Here is a 6098-nt window from a genome sequence, read left to right as displayed (position 1 = left end):
CGATAAACTAACTTTTTTTACCTGATGCTGCCTGCCCCCGGCGTACTATAGAAACAGAATCAACTCAGGAAAGCACCGCCTGCTGCACCAAATCAGGCTCAGCTGTGCAGAGTTTAAATATATCATCATTTCTTACAGGTAAAGGAAATTGTTTAAACTGCCGTTGCCAGGGAAGACGCCGCGTGTCGCCACTATGTTCTACTCACATCTCATCAGATCATCGATCATAATAATATCATATCATATCACTATTCCTCTTATCGAGTGAGCCTTCCGGAGCCGTATCTGGCCGTGCAAAACTTTACAGTGTCAACATACTTCTGCGAAGTATTTTTTAAGCAAAACGATTACAGTTGACGAAACACTCGAAGTCAAATGTAGCCCTATTAAGTCAGATCCCCTCGTGTCTTCGATGGGGCGAGTGATATCATAAACTGTCGTACGCTTTCAAACACTTGGCTGTTTATTCTATTTTTAACCATTGTTTCTGTATGTTCCTTGCCAGGTGGCTTGTATCCTGGCATTATATGTTTAAGGTAATGGAGTTTTAAGAGTTCATATCTGTGCATAATTAGATTTACTTTTCATTAATGAGTTGACGGGCTATGAAGTATGTCCAGTCTACTTTGTCCCTGTGTTGTGATGCTCAAATGTTGCTAAAGCCACCCCTTTCACGATGAACGTGGCTCTCAGCTGGGAGAGAGAAACCCTGCTGATTTAGCCGGTTGGATATAGGACCGCTACCGAGATCTGTTTGCTTAGGGTTAGTTAAGATTAACTCAACGATCCAGGAGTCTGTTGACTGGCTTGTAGGTAGGCTACAGGGCACAGGTGGCCTGCGGGAGCCGCGCGCGCTAATGTCGAGGAGACCAAACTGTATCATATGTATTTTTTTTTCTCAGGAGTGCCGTGAGCCACAAATGGGAGGCCTTGCCTTCCGTAGCCTACGAGTCCGCCGGCCCGTGTCAGAATGTCTGTGTCGATAAAAGACCACGGGTTGCTAACATGACTCGAATGGGACAACTCAACATCATCTAATCTGAACATTAGCGCCCCGCTTAGCCTTGAGCCGGTGGACGATGCGTCAGCGCCAACTTCCAGGAGCCCCGATACTGTGCCTCGCCCCTTTAGTGTGTTACGTTTGCCTGTCTATCTTCTTGGCTGCTGGTTCCCGGGTTAGTGTTTACTTCCTGGGCGCGGGGTTTCTCGGAATGTCAGGTGAACCTGGCTGCAGAGCCACTGAGTTGCAAGGATGCTACCGTCGAGTCGATTGGGCGCCGAGGACTGTTTAAATGCCTGTTAAATGGCCAGCCATCTGACGCCACCCAAATAAGGTAGTATAACTGTGAAATGGTGGAGGTTTACTCGACTGAGGAAAGCGGCCCCCGTGGTCTCTCCCTGCGGCTGTTCCCGTGTGTTTACTTCCTTGTCGGTCTCCTGTGTCTGCCTGTTCCGTAGTGTGTTACTGCCTGCGGGCGTCTGTGTGGTGTGTTTCTGTGGTCTGTGTCGTGTTGCTGTGTGGCCCGCTTAGTGTTTACTTCCTGTCGGGGGGGGTCTCCTTCTGCTGTTCCGCATTAGTGTTTACTTCCTGTCTGTCTCCTTCTGCTGTTCCGTTAGTGTTTACTTCCTGTCTGTTCCTTCTGCTCGTTCCCGTTAGGTTTACTTCCGGTGTCTGTCTTGCCTGTCTTCCAGTTGTGGTTTCTTGTGTCTGTCGATTTCTCTGACCTCCAGGGTCTCTGTATTTTAACCTCTTTCCTCGCTTTGCGCTCTTTTTCTTTTCTTTCACTGGGACAGTTCAGCCATCAGACTCCAAAGTGTTGTGCGTCTCCACAAATATCAAATGAGATATTAAAAAGGTGGTCATGGTTTGTAAAATGACACGATTATTCTGGCAGATTGATTAGACTGCAGATAGTCCTTGCAATGTCTGCTATCGAAAAAAGACAGCCACTTAATCAGAATCGGTTTTCAACTAAGGCTGCTTTATAAACCAAATAATATGCATTTGGGGTGTGGTGTTTTTTTTTGTTGTTTCTGTGCCACTTGTCTCCTTTTTGCATTTTTAAGTTTTTGAATTTTCCGCATTCCCCCTCTGCCCCCAGGTGGTGGGCCATAAGGAGGGGTCTGGGATGTCAGTGGAGCGGGCGGACGCCCCCTGTTCCTGCTCATCGGCCGCCCACCATCCCCGTGTCATGCTGATCCTCAGCAAGATGATCGCTGGGAGGACTTACGTGGCTGCGTCTGTGGGGAAGTACTGCAACAAGCTGCAGATCGTCAACAGCATCTTCCCAGCCGCTCGCTCAAAGTAACCCCGCCCCTTCAACAGGGACTGTACACACTGTGCACCGCCCCTTCAGCCGAGGACTGTGAAGACCATGGTAGAACCGGCCCCTTCGCAGGAGGACTGTATAAACACACTGTAGCACCGCCCTTCACAGAGGACAGTAAACACACTTTAGCACCGCGCGCGCCGTTCACCAGGAGGAGCTGTAGAACACCACTGTAGCACCGCCCTTCCAGAGGACGTAAACACACTGTAGGCACCGGCGCCCTTCACAGGGACTGTAACCACTGTATGGTATGTGAGGGTCTGGCTGAACACGTGTTAAGGTGCATGTTGATCATGGTTAAAGATATAGTGCTCTCTGGTCTCTGCGACGGGATGGCTGCCCTTTCCCCGTTCCCGCGGAGGCCAGCCCTGGCGGACCCCACGTCTCTGCCTCGCAATCCTGTGTGGTGCGGCTGGTCTTCCCCTGCCACCATCGTGGGGAGCTGATGTTCGCATGCGGCAACTCTCAACCTGGCAGAGGACCATCCTGGTTATTTACCGATGCCATTACACACAGCTGTAGGAGCAGGAGGGGGGGGGGAGGAGAAACTGACAGTTACAGAACAGACCTTCAATGGTGGAGGGGGGGTAAATTGGTAACAATGACCATTAATAAATTATCCCAGTTGAGCCGTTATCTCTCCTCATTATCTGGTGGTGCGGACAGACACCAGAGAGGCTCATGGGATACTACCCAACAATCTGTCCTCCTTCACTGAGGTACAGACTGAAGGCGAGATGCTTCTCCTATCAATGAACAACATGTATTAATGTGGTCACAAGGAAAACACAAGAACCATTTCAAATGATGCTGCTTTGTTTTTACCTGACGACAGCAACCATGAACCCTTATGCTTTGAATTGTGAGCCTTTATATTGCATTGACAGTATTGAATGATTTGCTTACTGTACAGGCCCAAGAAAGCCTCCAGTGTGTAGAGACTGGACATTAGATGTATATATTATTAATAAGAGAGAGAAGAGAAGGGGATCATAATGTAAAGTGACTAAAAGCTCACAGATAAAAGTAAAAAACGCAGGTAAAGTACAATTACCTAAAAACTGTAATCCATTCCATTCATTGCATCTTTAAAACTACATGTAAGTAGTATAGCAGTATTTTTATAGTAAAAAAAGGATATCAAACCACTCCCGTCATCGTTGTCATCACTGACATGAACACCGTACAGCGCTCCAGATCTCAGGAACCTTATGAGCGTATCAGAAGGAAGCTGAAATATCCACATAATGATTCCAATTAGTCAAAACCTGAATGAATGTTTGTCAAACGTGTCAGTAGCTCACTCGGTAAGGACTTTGCTTGGGAACCGAAGGGTCGAGTCCCAATCAGACCAAAATCCATAGTGTAGCTGGAGAGGTGCCGGTCCATCCTGGGCTTTGCAGAAGTTGTCCTTGAGCAAAGCACCAAACTCCCAACTGCTCATTGGCCCTGACACCTCTCCATTAGTGCATGTCTGTAGGTCCTGCTGGTGCACGGGGGAACTTCTGGCCTATAGTGTAACTTTATAACCACAGTGAAGACCTGAATCCCCCCTGGGATTAATAAAGTCATCTTGATCTTAATCAGGCAAACAAACTACCGTAATTTTCGGACTATAAGCCGCGCCTTTTTTCGACGCTGCGGCTTATATAACGGTGCGGCTAATCTATGGATTTTTACAGCTAACGGCCACTAGAGGACCTCACAGGTTAGAGTCCACCACCTTTAACTCTATGGACTCTATGGCCGGTCCGCGGACCCCCACCTTTAAGCGGCGGGCTCCAGCAGGAAAAGCTGGAGGCCGGAAAAGAGTGAGACAGGTAGCGCACAAAAGTAAAAGTGGAACCGAGAGTGGTACGAGAGACAGAATGAGAGCAAGACAGACAGACATTACGAGAGCCAGACAGTTTGTCCCCGTACCACTGGTTGAAAACCACTGCTGTAGATCACTGCCGGTACGTGCGCTGGGAGCGCACCGTTTAAGTTTGAAAGTTGAAACGTTTGTGTGTCTGAAACGCTATGTGATACAGTACAGTTTACACAGCACATGTTCTGTAGCTACTATTGCACTAAATGCTAACACTTGAATACGTTATGCAAATATGCAACTTGTTTGTTGAAATGTTAATAAATGGGAGCTTCCTCAAACAGCCATCTCTTTCCCGACAATCCCCTCTGTGCACGAACCCTTACATATGGTAATTAAACATTAAAACACCTGCGGCTTATAGTCCAGTGCGGCTTATATATGTACACATCATTCAATTTAGCTGTGGCTGCGGCTCTCGTATTCAGTGCGCCTTAAGTCCAAAAATTATAGGTAATAGGAAACTCAACTCAATTCAAATCGATGTGTATATCTGCATCTTGCATCGTGATGTTTTCGCGCCAAAGAGGCTTTGCCTGTGTCTGCTGTGAACGCACCATGCAGCTTACATATGGATCGATCCACAGTACATGTTTTGTTGTAAATGTAAAAGGTGTGATCAGAAAATACCCTAGTGAGCAGTCACTCGGTCTTTATTCAGAGGCTGCCCCCACAGGAAGCAGGTTGGAGAATCGCCACATTCACTCTTGCCTCTGTCCCCCCCCCCACCACGGGAGGATCGCTTTCGTGGCCCATAAGGGGGCGTTCCAGTCTACTTCAAGCGCAGCCAGTACCAGAGACAGCCCACCGCAGATTCCTCGACTTCCACCGAGCCGAGGAGCCGAGGGCAGTCGGACAAACGGACTCGGGTCAGTTGTCACCCTTCACCTCCCACTCCTCAACCCCTCTTGGGTTGTGTGTCTCAGTGCTGTAGCTCCCCCATTCTCCGCCTCATGAATTCAAACTGTTGATGCTGAGGGGAGTGAGTGTAGAGGAGGAGTATGGACATGAGCATTGTTAGCTGCGGCGTGTGGCGAGATAATTGTGGTGAGACAACGGTGTTGTTAAAATGAGAAGAAATGCGGGGGATGGTGCGTAAGAAAATTAGGTGTCTATGTGTGGAAGAGGTCCTGTGTGATTGTGGTTGTGTTTAATTGTAATGAGGAGGTTGTATGTGTTGTGTGTGTGTGCGCGTGTGTGGCTGCNGTACCGTAATTTTCGGACTATAAGGCGCACCTGAATATAAGCCGCAGCAGCTAAATTGAATGATGTGTACATATATAAGCCGCACTGGACTATAAGCCGCAGGTGTTTTAATGTTTAATTACCATATGTAAGGGTTCGTGCACAGAGGGGATTGTCGGGAAAGAGATGGCTGTTGGAGGAAGCTCCCATTTATTAACATTTCAACAAACAAGTTGCATATTTGCATAACGTATTCAAGTGTTACCATTTAGTGCAATAGTAGCTTCAGAACATGTACTGTGCTGTGTAAACTGTACTGTATCACATAGCGTTTCAGACACACAAACTTTTCAACTTTCAAATTTAAACGGTGCGCTCCCAGCGCACGTACCGGCAGTGATCTACAGCAGTGGTTTTCAACCAGTGGTACGGGGACAAACTGTCTCGCTCTCGTAATGTCCGTCTGTCTTGCTCTCGTTCTGTCTCTCGTACCACTCTCGGTTCCACTTTTACTTTTGCGCGCTACCTGTCTCACTCTTTTCCGGCCTCCGGCTTTTCCTGCTGGAGCCCGCCGCTTAAAGGTGGGGGGCGCGGACCGGCCATAGAGCCCATAGAGTTAAAGGTGGTGGACTGTAACCTGTAAAATCCATAGATTTAGGAGGTCCCCTAGTGGCCGTTAGCTGTAAAAATCCATAGATTTAGGCGCACCGTTATTT

General features: G+C 48.0%; 1 pseudogene; it reads left to right on the top strand.

The window, feature by feature from the left end:
- The first annotated feature begins 2066 nt into the window (after positions 1-2066).
- LOC104958242 (E3 ubiquitin-protein ligase MARCH5-like) lies at positions 2067-5066 on the top strand (annotated as a pseudogene).
- The last annotated feature ends 1032 nt before the right edge of the window (positions 5067-6098 follow it).

This window comes from Notothenia coriiceps, unplaced genomic scaffold (assembly GCF_000735185.1).
Source record: "Notothenia coriiceps isolate Sejong01 unplaced genomic scaffold, NC01 NC01_scaffold00028490, whole genome shotgun sequence".
NCBI classification, from domain to species: Eukaryota; Metazoa; Chordata; class Actinopteri; order Perciformes; family Nototheniidae; genus Notothenia; species Notothenia coriiceps.
This window is presented reverse-complemented; position numbering and strand designations above follow the sequence as displayed.